This window comes from Hyperolius riggenbachi, chromosome 9 (assembly GCF_040937935.1).
Source record: "Hyperolius riggenbachi isolate aHypRig1 chromosome 9, aHypRig1.pri, whole genome shotgun sequence".
Taxonomy (NCBI): domain Eukaryota; kingdom Metazoa; phylum Chordata; class Amphibia; order Anura; family Hyperoliidae; genus Hyperolius; species Hyperolius riggenbachi.
Genome location: NC_090654.1, coordinates 142713411 through 142732952, shown reverse-complemented (window position 1 = coordinate 142732952; position 19542 = coordinate 142713411). Strand labels below are relative to the sequence as shown.

At 44.4% G+C, this 19542-nt stretch overlaps 1 long non-coding RNA gene across 1 annotated transcript in view; it reads right to left on the bottom strand.

Moving 5' to 3' along the window:
• Positions 1–1097: 1097 nt before the first annotated feature.
• LOC137532742 (uncharacterized) overlaps positions 1098–19542 on the bottom strand; it is a 207802-nt gene continuing 189357 nt past the window's right edge. Inside the window, exon 3 of the long non-coding RNA XR_011023977.1 lies at positions 1098–1311. This is a non-coding gene — a long non-coding RNA (uncharacterized lncRNA). The remainder of the gene's footprint in view (positions 1312–19542) is intronic.

Genomic DNA, 19542 nt, shown 5'->3' with positions numbered 1-19542 from the left:
GATGGATGGTTCGAGATAAAATCAGGCCCTGGGCAAAAGTCAGCATGGTACTCCTGGAACCCCTCCCCCCTTCCCCCATAGCAGCATTAGGTGGTCCTTTCCCTGGTTCTCTCCTCCTACCCAGATAAGGTGGCCTTTTTTTTCTGCCCCCCCCCCCCCCCAATAGCAGTTTAAGGTTGCCTTTGTTTCTCCCCTACAGATAGCAGCGAGGTGGCCATACATCTGTCGACTTTGGCGGGTGATCAACAAACCAATTCAATTCTTATTATTGAATTGGTTGAAAATCGGTGCTGCCAAGTGCAGGCCTGACCGACAATGCAATCAGTTTCAGGCTCAAAGTTGGTTGATCATCTGCGCGGTGGTACGGCGGCCGATTTCGGAATGAATGACGAAATGAAAAACTCTGATGCTGCCCCCCTAATGTATAAATGTTCCCCCCATGAGTTAATTTATACATTACCTGTCCTGTGTCAGCCTCCGTGTGGCTCTTCTGTCAACTTCGTACACACCACTGGCGCATAGCGTGTGATGTCATGCTGCACCGTGTATGCAGCTGATAGAAGAGCCACCCAGAGATGGAAATACGGGGGGCACATTTATACATTAGGGGGGCAGCGGCAGGGCAGACGTGGCAGGCTTGGCTGATTTTTTAGGAGATTTTATGCTGAAATCGGACGGGAATCAGCCTGCAGTATATGGGCAGCTTCAACAAAGATGCAAATCTCTCTCTAATCGATTAGAGATAAATTTGTCTCTTTGTCAAATCTGCTCATAATCTTCTGATGTATGGCTACCTTTCGGTGGCCATTTTTCCTTCCCCCTGATAGCAGCACTGAGTGGCATTTGTCCCTCTTTCCTTCCCCAGATTGCATTACGGTGTTATCCTCCGGCCCGCAGCCCCAATTTACGGCAGAGTTCACACAGTGGTGCATAGTGTGTAGCTAAAAATAATTAACAGTGTACTGCATATTTTTGTTCTCAATGCTTGTTGATTAGCATACTGTACTGTGCAGTACTTTGTGTCATAACAGACAGACATTTTGGGGTAAAAAGAAATCAAATTTTATTTACAGTGTATTACACATTTTAGTTCTCACTGATGGTTGAATCTCATACGCAGTGGCGGCGCCAGGGTGGTGCTTTGGGTGCTGAAGCACCCCCTAAAATTCTCCAGTGCAGGGCTTCTGCAGTGCAGCTCTTCGGGCGCCAATTTCCTGTAGCCCTGCTCTCAGTGCTGGAGTTTCATTTGCTGGCTGCAGAGGAAGGATCGTGGGAGCTGCGCGCCGGACGGAGGCCGGGACCAGAGGTCTGCTGCAGGTGAGTAAATGGTTTTTTTTGTTATTTATATTAGCAGGTGTTTTTGCTGGTCAGGTCTGCCACATGATTGCAAGTATTTTCTGGTCAAATCTGCCACATGATTGCACGTATTTTCTGGTCAAATCTGCCGACATGATTGCATGTATTTTCTGGTCAAACCTTCTACATGATTGCATGTATTTTCTGGTCAAATCTTCCACATGATTGCATGTATGTTCTGGTTAAATCTGCCACATGATTGCACGTATTTTCTGGTTAAATCTGCCACACGATTGCACGTATTTTCTGGTTAAATCTGCCACATGATTGCACATATTTTCTGGTCAAATCTGCCACAAGATTGCACGTATTTTCTGGTCAAATCTGCCACATGATTGCAAGTATTTCCTGGTCAAATCTGCCACATGATTGCATGTATTTTCTGGTCAAATCTGCCACATGATTGCACGTATTTTCGAGTCAAATCTGCCACATAATTGCACGTATTTTCTGGTCAAATCTGCCACATGATTGCACGTATTTTCTGGTCAAATCTGCCACATGATTGCACGTATTTTCTAGTCAAATCTGCCGACAAGATTGAACTATTTTCTGGTCAAATCTGCAGCATGATTGAACGTGTTTTCTGGTCAAATCTGCCACATGATTGAACATGTTTTTTGGTCAAATCTGCCAACATGATTGAACATGTTTTTTGGTCAAATCTGCCAACATGATTGAACGTATTTTCTGGGCAAATCTGCTCACATTATGTGTATTTTCTTGAGAAAACCTGCACAATTATGTGAATTTTCTGGGGAAAGGGTCACCAAAACTTGGGCCCATTGTCTTTGTGTTGCACTTTTAAAGGGAACCCGAGGTGAGAATAATATTGAGGCTGCCATATTTATCTCCTTTTAAGCAATACCAGTTACCTGGCTGCCGTGCTGGTCCTCTGCCTCTAATTCTTTCAACCATAGACCCTGAACAAGCATACAGCAGGTCAGGGGTTTCTGACAATATTGTCAGAACAGACAAGATTAGCTGCATGCTTGTTTCTGGTGTAATTCAGTTTACTACTGCAGCCAAAGGAAACTAGTATTGTTTAAAAGGAAATAAATATGTCAGCCTCCATATCACTCTCACCTCAGGTTCACTTTAAATTACAGTTAGCTCCGCCCTCATCCGGTCATGGCCACGCCTATTTTCTTAGGTTATGGCCACACCCATTTTTTGCCGCAGCGTGCTTCGTCATCTGCTACCCCAGGAATTGGTCCAGCACCTGCATAGCACCCCCCCAAAAAAAATCCTGGAGCCGCCACTGCTCATACGTTATTACAACAATCTTTACTGTGCTGTGCGTTACTTTGTGTCTTATTAGACAGCCATTTTGCAGTAAAATAAAAAAAAAAAAACCAAAGTTTATTTACAGTATACAGTACTGCACATTTTCACGTTCACTGATCGTTGATTAGCATACGTTTTTACAATACACCTTACTGTGCTGTGTGTTACTTTGTGTCATATCAGACAGCCATTTTGTGGTTAAAAAAAAAATATATTAGTTTACAGTATACTGCAGATTTTCATTCTCACTGATTGTTGATTAGCATATGTTATTAACAAACCTTACCAGGGTGCAGAAGAGGTGGTTAACTGGCTCACTCAGCTTTTCACCTCTTTGACCTCTTCTGCTGCCAATGTTCTGGCACCCTCCTCATCCCTCTCTGCTGTGGTCAACCGCAACACCACTACTAGAGACATTTCGCTGGCGGACAGTTGTGTGGGCAGTTCGCTTTTAGTGTAAAATTTGTACATTTTTTTGTCAAAAATTTGCGTTCACATTTAACATTAAAGTCAATGGCTGCCGACCAAATTTGCAGAGTATGTTAAGAAGGATAGTGGGAACAAGAGGGAAAAAAAAAAAAAGACCTTATAGTTTTGGAGAAAATCGATTTTAAAGTTACGATAGGAAAAACGTATACATATAAATGCCGTGAATGACAGATAATGTATCAACCTAACAGCAGTGTAAATTTACATGTATTAAAATCCCTGTGGAGGCCTGTGGAAGTGGCAACGCTTTGGCCAGGAAACGCTATACAGCCGCAGTATGGCTGTATAAGGAACCCTGCCAACTTTACCTTTTTTTGGACCATTTTATTTTGTTCAGAGTGGAGTAAATATAAAAATATAAATAGCGCGGAGTCCCCCCTCCCGAGCCTCTTTAACCCCTTGTCCCCAATGCAGGCTAAGATAGCCAAAATGCAAAGCCCTGGCCGCATGGGGCTTCACACCTTGAGCTTGATTTACTAAGACAAATAGCATGCCTTATCAAAGTTAACCTGCCTTATCAACGTTAACACGCCTTATCAGAGTAGCATAGCGAGTGCTACAAACCCGCAGGGGCTCAGGGCAGGAGGAGTGCATCTCTCCTCATTGCCAATTAGCAGGCATAAGTTTGCTATGCTACTCTGATAAGGCGTGTTTACCTTTGATAAGCGTGTTATCTCTGACAAAGCATGCTATTTGTCTTAGTGAATCAAGCCCCTTGAGTTATACCAGACTGCATGGACCATGGCATGTGGGAGCTCTGGAGGAGAGTGCTGTGGGTGTTGTAGGGTGTTGGCATGGGTAGGCCCGATAGGGGCAACGGGCGCTGTGGGGAGGAGAGCAAGAGCTGCGCAGGAGAAGGATGGAGCGGAGCTCTAGCTATACTAAGTATAGCTAGAGCCAAAAGCATCTTTAAATTTGGTCTACTGGTCCATTGTTTTATTTGGTCCATTGGTCTATTAACTACAAGGGGTTAAAGAGGCTCGGGAGGGGGGACCCCATGTCATTTTTTTTAAATTTCCAACACTCTGATTGAACACATACACACACTTATATTGTCAAGATTGCTCGTGTCTTACCTTTCCTCACTCCGGCGCCTTAACATACCCTGCAAATTTGGTGTATCTAGCAAGTCCGTTGTGCAAAATACATATTTTATGGTGACTATTTCACACCTTGTTCACCTTTTTTAAAGAAAATGTGGCTTCAGGAGATGCCCTGAAAGTTCTAGACGTTCTCCTGCCGTCAAAGGAGCCCGCCGCGAATGGTTGGTTCACACATTTTTACAGCAAATTGGCCTTTGCAAATGTAAAATATGATGTTCACTCTATCACTAACCACCTCCACCACCCCTCCAACTGAATGGGATTGCTCAGAGGAGGAGCTATTTTTTTTTTCACAGATAATTTTTTTGAGATATAAGGGAACATACCAGTAGAAGCGAAAGCATGAATTGTTTTGGCTAAAGTGCATTACATTTTCATAATATATGTAAATATCTTGTTGATTATATGACGTACCTTAGATTAGTTCTTCAATATAACTTCATACAGAATACTGTTTAATATGAATTGCTAATGTAATTATAACTACAGTGTTACTATTGTGTTTACAACCATACTACTATATACTGTACATCCTATAAAACTTGTAAAAACAGCAAAACAATTTAAACAATATTCCCTCACTGCAAGTTGTCTTTTCATATTACCTAGTGTAAAGTTGCCCATTGCCCACTACTAATACATGGTTACATAGTTATTTGGGTGGAAAAAAGACATACGTCCATCAAATTCAACCAGAAAATAAAATACAACACTAGTCTGCACCCTCACATACAGTGACTTGAAAAAGTATTCGGCTCCCTTGAAGTTTTCCACATTTTGTCACATTACTGCCACAAACATAAATCAATTGTATTGAAATTCCACGTGAAAGACCAATACAAAGCGGTGTAAATGTGAAAAGTGGAACGACAATCATACATGATTCCAAACATTTTTTACAAATAAATAATTGCAAAGTGGCATGTGCATAATTATTCAGCCCCCTTTGGTGCAGTCAGTTGCCCATAGACATTGCCTGATGAGTGCTAATGACTAAATAGAGTGTACCTGTGTGTAATCTAATGTCAGCACAAATACAGCTGGTCTGTGATGGTCTCAGAGGTTCTCTAAGATAATATTGGGAGCAACAACACCATGAAGTCCTGAGAACACACCAGACAGGTCAGGGATAAAGTTATTGAGAAATTTAAAGCAGGCTTAGGCTACAAAAAGATTTCCAAAGCCTTGAACATCCCACGGAGCACTGTTCAAGCGATCATTCGGAAATGGAAGGAGTATGGCACAAGTGTAAACCTACCAAGACAAGGCCGTCCACCTAAACTCACAGGCCAAACAAGGTGAGCACTGATCAGAAATGCAGTAAAAAAGCCCATGGTGACTCTGGACGAGCTGCAGAGATCTACAGCTCAGGTGGGGGAATCTGTCTATAGGACAACTATTAGTCATGCACTGCACAAAGTTGGCCTTTATGGAAGAATGGCAAGAAGAAAGCCATTGTTAACAGAAAAGCATAAGAAGTCCCGTTTGCAGTTTGCCACAAGTCATGTGGGGGACACAGCAAATAGGTGGAAGAAGGTGCTCTGGTCAGTTGAGACCAAAACAGAACTTTTTGGCCAAAATGCAAAACGCTATGTGTGGAGGAAAACAAACACTGCACATCACTCAGAATGCACCATCTCCACTGTCAAATATGGTGGTGGCAGCATCATGCTCTGGGGGTGCTTCTCTTCAGCAGGGAGTAGGGACAGGGAAGCTGGTCAGAGATGATGGGAAGATGGATGGAGCCAAATACAGGGCAATCTTGGAAGAAACCTCTTGGTTTACCTTCCAGCAGGACAACAACCCTAAACATAAAGCCAGGTCAACAATGGAATGCTTTAAAACAAAGCATATCCATGTGTTAGAATGGCCCAGTCAAAGTCCAGATCTAAATCCAATCGAGAATCTGTGGCAAGATGGGCAGTTATTTATTTGTAAAAATGTTTGGAATCATGTATGATTTTCGTTCCACTTCTGACGTGTACATTGGTCTTTCACGAGACATTTCAATACAATTGTGAGAGAAAACGCGGAAAAGCCTCCACGTGTGCTGAAAGCAAGGCGGCTGATTCCGCGTCCAACGCGGCGGTTTGCACGCGTAGGCACGTGTCTGGTAGTGTGACAGAACGCGGAAAAGCCGCCGCATGTTCTAACAGCAAAGCGGCTGTTTCCGCGTCCAAGGTGGCGGTTTGTATGCAGCAGCATGCCTTTGGAGTGGCTGGGTCTGTTAGTCCACATAGATGGATGAAGAGCTACGCGCGCGCGGGCCAGAAGTCAGGACCTTTATACCAGAAGGGGAAGTGTCAGCTGATCGGGACGATCAGCTGATTCCTGCTGGACTCATGATTGGCTGAGTGGCTCGGGCGGGGCAGCAGAGTTCAGCTACTATATATTCTGCTTGCTTGTCAGTTGCTGGTTGTCTGCCATTGCAAACACTTTTTAGAAGCTTTCAGACCATAGTCAGATCCTTACAGTGTGTTTGAACCAGGTGGACCTGGGAATTCACACTGAGCCAGATTACCTTGTACTGTTTATTTGTTAGACCAGTTCCAGGGTGTTGAGATTAAGGCCCTCACACCCCAGACTAGGAATACTGTGTATCTTCTTTGTATTCTCTAGCATAGTTCCAGGGTGTTGAGATCAAGGCCCTCACACCCAAGACTAGGGAACTGTATTGTCTTTGTGTTATACTCCAGACTAGTTCCAGGGTGTTGACGATCACGGACCTCACACCCAAGACTAGGGAATTGTATTATTATTTATGTTAGACTAATAACAATGTTATGCTCCAGACTAGTTCCAGGGTGTTGTGACTACGGACCTCACACCCCAGACTAGGATTGTGCTATTACTGTATTACGTTAGCCCAGTCCAGGGCAATACCTTTCATATTAGCTGCAGGGCTTCCTGCAACCCAGCCTCGGTCCCTCGCCCAGGGCTCCACAGGCTACAGGAATATCACCCACAGTCAGGGGTGAATTCCTCAGGAGTCTTAGGCCGCCAGCTCCTCTGGTGGTCTCCACTCAGAGTTGTTACTGTTACACCAAACACTCTCACTATTCTGGTGTCCAGAGGTTAGCAATACATCTGTATTATCGCTAATCAGGCGTATATCTGCATTCTTGGTGGTACTGCAGATCGCCAATAATCAGATTCTCTCTGCGCGCTGACACCAATCGTTACAGAATGGCAGACCGAACCCAAATGGATGCACTGTATAGCCATGTTGAAGTCCTGACCACCGCGGTAAACCAACTTTCCGCGGCAGTTTTGAACCAACAGACCCAGATATGTCAGATATTTGGGGCTATTCAGGAACTTCAATCAGTGCGATCACCTCTTAGCACAGACATACGTATGCCTGTACCTGAAAGGTTTTCTGGCGACAGATCTGACTTTCGGAACTTTAGAAATAGAGTGTTATCATACTTTGAGTTAAGGGTTAACTCGTCTGGAACCGTGGCACAGAGAATTACATTCATTAAGACTCTGTTGTCAGGGGATTCCCAGACCTGGGCATATGGTCTTCCTATTGGGCATCAGGCCCTGACCTCTGTGGATGAATTTTTTGAGGCTATGGCTATGATTTACGATGACCTGGACATTGCCTCGACTTCTGAACGGAAGTTCAAGCTTATGCGTCAAGGTAAAGGTCCGGTAGAGAATTATGCTGCGGAGTTCAGGAGATGGGCAGTCTCGGCTAGATGGGACGCATTTGCCCTCCTGGACTGTTTTTTGGCCGGATTGTCAGATACTATTCATGAGGTAATGATAGGTCATCCTGAGCCCGAATCATTGGATGAGGCAATTTCTTTGGCTATTATTATTATTATTATTTATTTATAAAGTGCCAACATATTCCGTGGCGCTGTACAATGTAAGAAAACAAACAAGGGATACATAATGATACAGACAATGATATACATCAAATATAAACACTGATACAAGATACAGCACTGCTGATTACAATTTGATTTAACATGATGACTAAAATGTATAAATGTCTAACAGTGTGCAAGCAATTAAATTAATAACAGTCCATGACACAAAAGGGTGAGAGCTCTGCCCTTGCGAGCTTACAATCTAAAGGAATGGGGTGGAAACAAGAGGTGGGGATGTATACAGTATATGTACAGGCAGTTCGTAATTAGGTTATTTAGTGGGTGCATGGCCTGAGCTAGAGAATATGCTTGTCGGAAAAGGTGGGTTTTGAGGGAGCGTTTAAAGATTTCAAAAGTGGGAGAGTGGCGGATGTGTTGTGGAAGGGCATTCCAGAGGAGGGGTGAGGCACGTGAGAAGTCTTGTACACGTGAATGTGAGGAGGTAATTGTAGAAGAGGATAGAAGAAGCTTATGTGCAGATCTGAGATTGCGGTTGGGTTGGTATCTGGAGACTAGTGAGGAGATGTACAGGGGAGAGAGATTGTGGAGAGCTTTGTAGGTTAGGGTTAAGAGTTTAAACTGAATCCTTTCATTAATTGGTAGCCAGTGAAGAGCTTGACAGAGAGGGTCAGCAGAGGAAGAGCGAGAGTAGAGATGAATGAGTCGAGCAGCAGAGTTCAGTCCAGAATTGAGCGGTGTTAGTCGGTTCGTTGGAAGTCCACCAAGCAATATATTGCAATAGTCCAATCGAGATATAATAAGAGCATGTACTAACATTTTGGTTGTGTCATGGGAGAGAAAAGGTCGGATACGTGCTATGTTTTTCAGTTGGAAATGGGAGGAGCTGGTTAGGGAGTTAATGTGAGGAGTAAATGAGAGAGAAGAATCAAATATTACCCCCAAGCACCGTGCTTTGGGAACTGATGTTATAGACGTGTTGTTAACATTTATTGTAATATCAGGCAAAGGGGTGGACAGGGATGGTGGAAAGACTATTAGTTCAGTTTTATTCATATTAAGTTTTAAGAAGCGAGAGGACATGAAAGAGGAAATAGCGGACAGGCAGTCGGGAACCCGTGTGAGGAGGGAGTTAAGGTCTGGTAGATACAGATAGATCGCCGTTTGCGCCACCAGAGACAGGTTCGTGGTAGAGTGGCCAGAAGGTCTATCTTACGCGACTCTTCTCGGTCTCCCTCACCCCCAGGCGAACCTATGCAAATTGGGTACACAAGGCTGAGTCTGGGGAAGAGGAGTCACAGGAGCCCAAAGAAGAACGCTTTATATGGTACTCTAGACTGGACAAATGCTACCACCTGGGGGGAGTCAATACCATAGGTGAGCAGGGTTCATCTCTGAACGATGGTCGGCTGATCCTTCCTTGTTCGGTTACGTGGGAAGGTCGGACCAAGTCCGCAGAAGCCATGGTGGACTCGGGTTCAGCAGCAAACCGCATAGATTACGATTTTGCTAAAAGCTTGGGGATACCTTTATCCCCACCCGACCGGCAGATTTCGGTCACCGCGGTGGATGACTCCATTGCGCAGTGCTCAGTTTCTTTCCCAAACCACCCTACTGTCATGATGTTTAGGGGCAGTGCATGAAGAGAGTTTACAGTTCCTGGTCCTGCCGATGAAGGGCTCTGCTGTTGTTCTCGGTATGCCCTGGTTACGGCTTCACTCGCCGCTGATTGACTGGGCTTCAGGACAGCTACTGAACTGGTCAGCCCATTGTCAGGAGCACTGTTTAAAGAGGGGTGAGGTGGATAATACCAAGATACAGGTCGCAGGAAAGACAGGACAGTGTACAGATTTTTCTAACGGATCCTGTTCCTCACGGTTACCTCTCATGCATGAATCAGATAGCAAAAGCGCCAAAGCAGACGCTTTAGACAGGGGTTTTGGGACCAAAATCTTTCTATCACCGAAAAAACAAGCTGACAAAAAATCATTTCAGGTGCCCCTGCTCAACCCAGCAGTGCAGGTGGATTCCACTCCCTCCCACCCTGTGTTGATTGTTGACCGGCCTGAGTATGAGATAAAAAGGGAATTCTCTAACTTACATCCTGGAAAGTAAGGAAGGAGATGTCTGGAGTCCACTCCTCAGGAAGGGGGGGGGGGGGGGGGGACTGTGAGAAAACGCGGAAAAGCCGACGTGTGTGCTGAAAGCAAGGCGGCTGATTCCGCGTCCAACGCGGCGGTTTGCATGCGTAGGCATGCGTCTGATAGTGTGGCAGTACGCGGAAAAGCCGCCGCATGTTCTAACAGCAAAGCGGCTGTTTCCGCGTCCAAGGTGGTGGTTTGTACGCAGCAGCGTGCCTTTGGAGTGGCTGGGTCTGTTAGTCCACATAGATGGATGAAGAGCTACGTGCGCGCGGGCCAGAAGTCAGGACCTTTATACCAGCAGGGGAAGTGTCAGCTGATCAGGACGATCAGCTGATTCCTGCTGGACTCATGATTGGCTGAGTGGCTCGGGCGGGGCAGCAGAGTTCAGCTACTATATATTCTGCTTGCTTGTCAGTTGCTGGTTGTCTGCCATTGCAAACACTTAGTGGAAGCATTCAGACCATAGTCAGATCCTTACAGTGTGTTTGAACCAGGTGGACCTGGGAATTCACACTGAGCCAGATTACCTTGTACTGTTTATTTGTTAGACCAGTTCCAGGGTGTTGAGATCAAGGCCCTTACACCCAAGACTAGGGAACTGTATTGTCTTTGTAGTAAAATGATAACAGAAAGCGCTGCTGTTAGGACAGGTGATAGAAAATCTTTATAGATAAGCTTGATAACTTTTATTGATAAAATCAACCTGAAGCTGACAACCTGTATCTGGCTTCTCAAAGAAATGCTGATAGCATAAAAACAACATTAAAAATGCTGTAACAGGTGTATACACCCGTTTGAGCAGTATATGCACATATACTAAAAAGGACTGAAAGGATGCTTGCAAGCCTTGGCAAATGATTAAAATGCACCTAGTGCTAGAGTTCCAGATGATAGCCTCAGTCAGGTGTATATCCCTCCATAGACTTGAATATGTTTCACTTGGTAACAATCATGGGGAACCTCAAAGTAATAATGATGTTACTTCCTCAGTGATGATAAAAGATAGGTATGTGTTGAATCCCTGATTGGAATAGCGTGTGGTTCCTGTAATGAGCAATCCTAATGCCCAAACTTATATAGGTGGATAATGGAACACTCTCACCCGTCTTGTGCTTGCGTTGAATGGTGCGCAGAACTTTATATCTTCGTAGGAGCCGCTCAATCTTACTGGCCCCAGCCGGCAGCACAGTAAGAGAGACTAGACGGATATGTCACGTCGGGCAAGCGTGCCCGGCTCCCCTCCAAAGTATGCCGGTATTCGGGTAGCAGCGGCAAGTGGCTGGACGGACTTCCGTATGTAGGCTTGATGGAAGCAGCCGCGTAGCTCCAGCTCGCCTAGTTCCCCGCTGATAGTGACGTCACAGTGACAGCCTACGCTGACGTTTCGGAAGGAACGCTCCCCTTTCTCAAAGCTTGGCTGCTGGGGGAATCTAAGGCTGGCTTTTTAAAGTCTGTGCCTCACTGTTAGTTTTGTTCAAACGCAAATAATTCCAAATCTTTATTAAGACCATATGGGATAAGAGAATTAAGATTATAAATCCACATAGTTTCTTTGCGGGACATTTCTAACAGATAATCTCCTCCTCTCCATGGCTTCTTAACTTGCTGCAGCACACAGAACTTGGTTCCCTTAAAGGAACATCCATGTTCCATCTTATAATGTTCTGATAATGGATGTTTTTTACATCCTTTTTTAATATTTGTACAGTGTTCACTCAGTCTTTCTCTGAGCGGACGTTTGGTCCTCCCCACATAGTGTTTTGAGCATGGACATATTAATACATAAATAACCCCCTTGGAGTCACAATTGGTGATATCCTTAATATAGAATACTTCTCAACTGGATATCGATTTAATTTCATGTATTCTTTCAATTGGAGAGTTAGATTCTCTACAGGCTCTGCAGAAGCCACACCTTTTAAAGTACCCATCTTGCTTGTCTCGTGTTGTAGTTTTTACAGTTGGAGCTAATATATTGCCCAAATTCTGAGATCTCCTAAAGATCATTTTTGGATATTCGGTTAGTATAGGCATTAATATGGGATCTTCCCTCAATATGTTCCAATACTTGCCAACTATACTCTGTACTTTTGATGATTGGGATGAGTATTTCATGACAAGGCTCGGTTGTTGGTCATCACGATCCTCATGTGTCCCCTTGTCACTCAATAGATCCTGTCTAGCCGTAATCTTGGCTCGTCCTCTGGCTTCCACTAAAGCTTCTTCTGGGTACCCCTTCTGTTCAAATCGGTCATATAATATATCTGCTTCAACCTCAAAGTCACTGATCTTGGAGCAGTTCCTTCTAAGCCTGAGGAACTGGCCCCTTGGAATATTCATTAGCCATTTAAGATGGTGACAACTATCTATGTTGATAAAACTGTTGGTATCCACTGGTTTTAGATAGGTTTTGGTTAATATCTTATCCTTTTCCTTATAGATTGTAAGGTCCAAAAAATTGACCTGTGTCTGGCTCGAGTCACCTGTAAACCTGAGGTTATAGCTGTTGTCATTGATCCACCTCATAAAGGTATCCAAGCTGGCCCTAGTGCCCTGCCAAATGAAAAATGCATCGTCTATGAACCTCCTCCAGAGCACCAGGGCGGCTCCGGGGCCCCCCGGGCCAAAAAGATGGAAGCGTTCCCAGTGGGACATATATAGGTTCGCGAAGGAAGGAGCAAACCTCGTCTCCATCGCCGTCCCGGTGCCCTGGAGGAAGTACAGACCCTCATAGACGAAATAGTTATGTTTGAGGAAAAATTGGATGCCGTCCAGAATGAACTGTATTTGTTCACCCCTCAAAAGATGAGCTTCCTCCAGGAAGAACTTGATTGCCTCAATTCCCTTATCGTGGGGTATGACAGTATACAGTGAGCTAACGTCCACCGTACACAACCAGTAGTCATCTTTCCATACATAGTTATTGAGAATTCTTAGGAAATGGCCAGTGTCCTTAATATATGCCGGAGTGTTTTTAACAAGTTCTTGCAGATAAAGGTCCACATAATGGGATAAGTGCGAGTAATGTATTGTCTTTGTGTTATATTCCAGACTAGTTCCAGGGTGTTGACGATCACGGACCTCACACCCAAGACTAGGGAATTGTATTATCATTTATGTTATACTCCAGACTAGTTCCAGGGTGTTGATGATGACGGACCTCACACCCAAGACTAGGGAATTGTATTATCATTTATGTTATGCTCCAGACTAGTCCCAGGGTGTTGTGACTACTGACCTCACACCCCAGACTAGGATTGTGCTATTACTGTATTACGTTAGCCCAGTCCAGGGCCATACCTTTCATATTAGCTGCAGGGCTTCCTGCAACCCAGCCTCGGTCCCTCGCCCAGGGGTCCACAGGCTACAGGAATATCACCCACAGTCAGGGGTGAATTCCTCAGGAGTCTTAGGCCGCCAGCTCCTCTGGTGGTCTCCACTCAGAGTTGTTACTGTTACACCAAACACTCTCACTATTCTGGTGTCCAGAGGTTAGCAATACATCTGTATTATCGCTGATTCTGCAGATTATCGATAATCAGGTGTATATCTGCATTCTTGGTGGTACTGCAGATCGCCAATAATCAGATTCTCTCTGCGTGCTGACACCAATCAATACAAATTGATTCATGTTTGTGGCAGTAATGTGACAAAATGTGGAAAACTTCAAGGGGGCCGAATACTTTTGCAAGCCACTTTATCCCTGTTGATCCAGAGGAAGGCAAAAAACCCTTACAAGGCAGGGTCCAATTAGCCCCAAAAGGGTAAAAAAAATTCCTTCCCGACTCCAGATGGCAATCAGATAAAATCCCTGGATCAACACCACTGAGAATTACTTAGTAATTATAGTCATGGATGTCTTTCAATGCAAGGAAAGCATGTAATCTCCCCTTAAACACAGATATAGAGTTTGCCATAACTACTTCCTATGGCAATACATTCCACATTTTAATCACTCTTACTGTAAAGAACTCTTTCTTAAATAAATGGCTAAAATGTTTTTTCTCCATGCGCAGAGCATGTCCCCTAGTCCTTTGTAAAAGCCTAGGGACAGAAAGCTCTTCCGCACAAACTACCTACTGCACAAACTACCTACTGCACAAACTACCTAACTCCTAACACTTAAACCCCCCACCCCTCACAAACTACGTACCTAACAGCGTCCCTCCACTAGTCATGGTGCGAGGCGACGATCGCAGCGCACTGCAGGAAAAAAAAAGGTATAATATCGGTCGGCACTGCATAATATCACCTTTTGCTTGATCGGCAGTGGAGACGCAGAGGACACGAGTAGACTATGATAAGCGCATTTTTAACTACAAATTGTGAGTGCACTTTAAGTTTTTTTTTTTTTTTACAATAAAACAGTATTACCCTATGTGGATACCTCCCTGAGTTTAAGGTACATGGCAAGCTGAGCAGCTGGAGATGCCAGAAACACCTTAGGAGGGGGTTACACACACAACCGAGATAGCTGATCTGTCCTGGGTCAGCCAACATATCTGGTAAAGAGCATAGGTTGCTTGCTGGTGAAAGGTGGCACATTGTGGTGAGGTGAAGTTTCCAGGATCACGCTGGTGGTGGACTGCAGGGATTTGCTGATGGAGACAGCATTACACTATCTGGAGTTTGTTTGCTTTTACATGTACGTCTGAGGAGAGGCTGCAGGAACCAGGTCCCATTTGATTGGCATAGCCATAAGTGTATGTGCTGGTCTGTAAGAGGTCAGTCTGGGAATTCGGTGAGCACAATCAGTAATTCGGTGACCGCAATCAGTAATCTATACAGCTGTGCTTCTTAAACTGTGGATATCAGAGCTGGGATAAAAAGACTGTGCGGTGTACAGTGGGATGTGAAAGTTTGGGCAACCTTGTTAATTGTCATGATTTTCCTGTATAAATCGTTGGTTGTTACGATAAAAAATGTCAGTTAAATATATCATATAGGAGTCACACACAGTGATATTTGAGAAATGAAATGAAGTTTATTGGATTCACAGAAAGTGTGAAATAATTGTTTAAAGAAAATTTGGGCACCACAAAAAAAGAAATAAAATCAATATTTAGTAGAGCCTACTTTTGGCGAAATGACAGCCTCTAAGCGCTTCCTGTAGGTTCCAATGGATTATAGTTGAAGATATTTTGGACCATTCCTCTTTACAAAACATCTCTAGTTCATTCATGTTTGATGGCTTCCGAGCATGGACAGTTTTCTTTAACTTACACCACAGATTTTCAATTATATTCAGGTCATTGTACTTGTTCCTCTGCATGAACGCCTTAGTGGATTTTAAGCAGTGTTTAGGGTCGTTGTCTTGTTGAAAGATCCAGCCCCAGCGCAGCTTCAGCTTTGTCACTGATTCCTGGACATTGGTCTTCAGAATCTTCTGATACTGAGTGGAATCCATGCGTCCCTCAGCTTTGAAAAGATTCCCAGTCCCTGCACTGGCCACACAGCCCCACAACATAATGGAATCACCACCATATTTGACTGTAGGTAGCAGGTGTTTTTCTTGGAATGATGTGTTCTTTTTCCTCCATGCATAATGCCCCTTGTAATGCCCAAATAACTCCATTTTAGTTTCATCAGTCCACCGCACCTTACTCCAAAATGAAGCTGGCTTGTCCAAATGTGCTTTAGCATACCTCAAGCGGCTCTGTTTGTGCTGTGGGTGGAGAAAGGCTTCCTGTCATGATCGCTGCTGCAGCAGGTATTGCTGGAAGTAGTAGTGCTGCAGCTCAGGTAGTTCTGATCTCTTTCCATGCAAGCTGCATAGCTTTGTCTGCCTTTCCCTGCTGTCAGCTTGTGACTGATTATCATTCACCTGTGTGGGAATCTGCATGTCTGCTCCCATTGGATGACCTCAGTATAAAGATCTGCTTCCTGCAGGACTCCTCGGGTTTTCATAGCTTCAGTTTAAGCCTGTCTTGCTGTCGCTTCAGCCCCCGATCGTGTTTCTTGTTCTAAAGATACTTTGCTGGTTTTGCATCATATATTGGTTCATTGCCCATATATATGCATACCAGCACGTTTATTATTTTCCTTGTATTCGTGTTACGTTGATACATCAGTGACGCTGATATATACGTACACGAACTGTTTATATCCTGTGTTCAGCTAGTCAGTTCTAGCACGTTGATCACCCGTGCTGAGCTAGTTATCCTGTTCCTGGTCCTGTTTGTGGATTGCGTTCATCTCTGCAAGGAGATAACGAATCCTTCTGAATCCTGTCCTGTTACCGTTTGTGGATTGCGCTCATCTCTGCGAAGAGATAGCGAATCCTTCTGAGTCCTGTTCCCTGTATCGTTCCAGTCCTAAGTCAGTGTTCCTGCTTATGTCATATATCGGTTCATTGCCGATATATACATATGTTAGTCAGACGTTACAAATAGTTTCATTGATAGCTGTAATTGTAATACGCTAGGAAATCATACTATTTGTATATTTATCTGTGTTACGTTCATCTATCTTGATCCTGCTATTTCCTGACTATCCTGTCCTGTCTTTGTGAGGCACGCCATCACCGCTACGCTTTGGCTGCCTCATTCCAGTCTGTCTTGTTGTGGACGCTTGCTGTCACTAAGTAGCGGCTAGCTAGCAAGCGTTCATTCTGTCTACCTGTCCTGATCTCCTCAGTTCTGGTTTATGCGCTCAGCGCTACTTTGCGCTGAGACGTTATAGCGAAAGCATTGTTTGTGGCTGTCGGATCTGCACCGGCCCTGTGCGCCACAATCTCCTTTTGGAGTCAGTCCTCCCCTCCACTATACTAGGGATAGCCTGTTTCCTTGTGCTAGTGTGTGTACCTCCTCCACGTCAGCTCATGCGTTGCATGCTGACTGTGGAGAATACACCACCAAGCCTTACACTTCCTCTGCATCACTCTCGCATACAGCATCTCGTTGTGTAAAGTGCGCCGAAAGGTTGAGCGATGCACAGTGACTCCATCTGCAGCACGATGCTATTGTAGGTCTTTGGTGCTTTTCTGTAGGTTGACTCTGACTGTTCTCACCATTCGTCACTTCTTTCTATCTGAGATTTTTCTTGGTCTGTCACTTCAAGCTTTAACTTGAACTGAGCCTGTGGTCTTCCATTTCCTCAATAAGTTCCTAACTGTGGAAACAGACAGCTGAAATCTCTGAGACAGCTTTCTGTATCCTTCCCCTAAACCATGATGGTGAACAATCTTTGTCTTCAGGCCATTTGAGAGTTGTTTTGAGACCCCCATATTGCTACTCTTCAGAGAAAATTAAAAGAGGAGGGAAACTTACAATTGACACCCTTTCTCATGATTGGAATCACCTCTGTATGTAGGTCAGGGATCACTGAGCTTACCAAGCCAATTTGAGTTCCAATAATTCGTTCTAAAGGTTTTGGAATAAAAAAAATGACAACAGTGCCCACATTTATGCACCTGCCTAATTTTATTTAAACAATTATCGTGCACTTTCTGTAAATATAATAAACTTCATTTCACTTCTCAAATATCACTGTGTGTGTCTCCTATATGATATATTTAACTGACATTTTTTATCATAACAACCAACGATTTATACAGAAAAATCATGACGATTAACAATGTTGCCCAAACTTTCGCATCATACTGTATATAAAAGCAGCCATATTGCCACCAGATCGACCAACAGATAGATCCCTCTCTAATCAAATCTGATCAGAGAGGGATCTAAAGGCTGCCCATACACTACAAACAGATTTTGAATCAATTTCAGCATGAAATCAATTCACAACCTGTGGAACTGCCACTGCCGCCTGCCTCGCGCCCCTGTTCCCCTGGCCAGCCGCAATACACTACCTCTCTGCTGGCGCGAGTCCCCGGGTCCCCGCAGTCTCATTTCTTGCAGCGTACTCCATCTTCTTGTCCCATCCTGTCACAAGCAGAAAGTTCAAACAGTAAAGGGCCCTCTACTGTTTTAACTTCGCTTTCTCACAGGACGGGACAGAAAGTGAAGAGAAGACGCCGGAAGAAGTGAAAGACTGCGGGAACCGGGGACTAGGGCCGGCCGGACAGGTGATGTATTGCTGCGTCGGTTGTCAACATATCGAATGCCACTAACAACGCGCTCCTGACCCGCCGACGATCGAGCAACATTTTTTGCCTGTGGAGATCGACGGAATTGATCAATTTCGGATGGAAATCAGTCAATCTGTCCGCGTTTGCGTTATCGATTTCACAGCAGATTCGATCAGATTCGATCTTGCAGGTTCCGTTTTTGTATTTGGCCACTGTAATAGATCCAACACATCCATTCAGAATATAGGCCTAGGTAACTGGTGAGTTTTTTTATGTTTAGTCAGCAGCCTGAGTGGCAGGAATTTTGTTTTGCTGTTTTTGTTTTCTTTTGACAACTTTATTCGACTTAATAGTGTAGATATTGTCCACGAAGAAGTAGCTATCAAATCTGCTGTGCATAGCGTGCTGTTTTAAACTTTGGCTCATCCCAGGGAGACAAACCAACCTGCTACTTACACCTGCCTATTATAATACTATTTTCTAGATAAAGCAGTGAAAACTGGAAGCAGGAAATTTGGGTGCTTGCGGCTAATGGACTATTTGGGTGCTTCATAGGTGCTAATGCAAAATATTGGCTATTGGGCACCAAACGCTGAAATTTGGGCACCTGGTAAATAGCGGGCGACGGACCCAACTGCATTTTTTCCCCTGAGAATTATCATTTTGCAAATTGTTTTAAAATGCATAGTTTTTTTGTATTTACAGTATGCTATTTGTTATGGAGGAAGAGGGTTTTAAGGTTAGACATCAGAAAGAGGTTTTAGGGTTAGGTGTCAGGAAGGAGGGGTCTTAGATAGGTAGTGTCCCCTGGAGTCCCTGCAAATAAAACTGAACTTCTCACCTGGCAGGAGACTCCTCTCACGCCCTCCAGTGTCACTCCCGGATCTTCAAATGCCCGCACCATCAAGGCAGAGCAGGACTACAGGAAAATGGCGTCCAGAGCCAAGCACTGGAGACATTTTCCCACAGCCCTTCCATAGCCTGAATGAGGTGAGCTTTGGCCGGTGAACTGGGGATGGTGTCTGTTGGATGTAGCAAGCTTGTTCACCTACTCGGGTCGGCACATAATCTGGCCCTGCATCGGTGGGCTGGATAAAATGGCCAAGCGGGCAGTACATTGTCCAACCCTGAGCTATATGCTTATTCCAGCAAAGAATGCCAGCCTGAGCTCTTGAACCTGTAAAAGGAAGCCAACTATGGAAATTCCAGTATTGCTTCCTTCCATCCATTTCTTTTTAACAAAGGGAATCTTTAAATTGTCAATGTTACCAGTAGATGAAGAAAGCCAGGGCTAA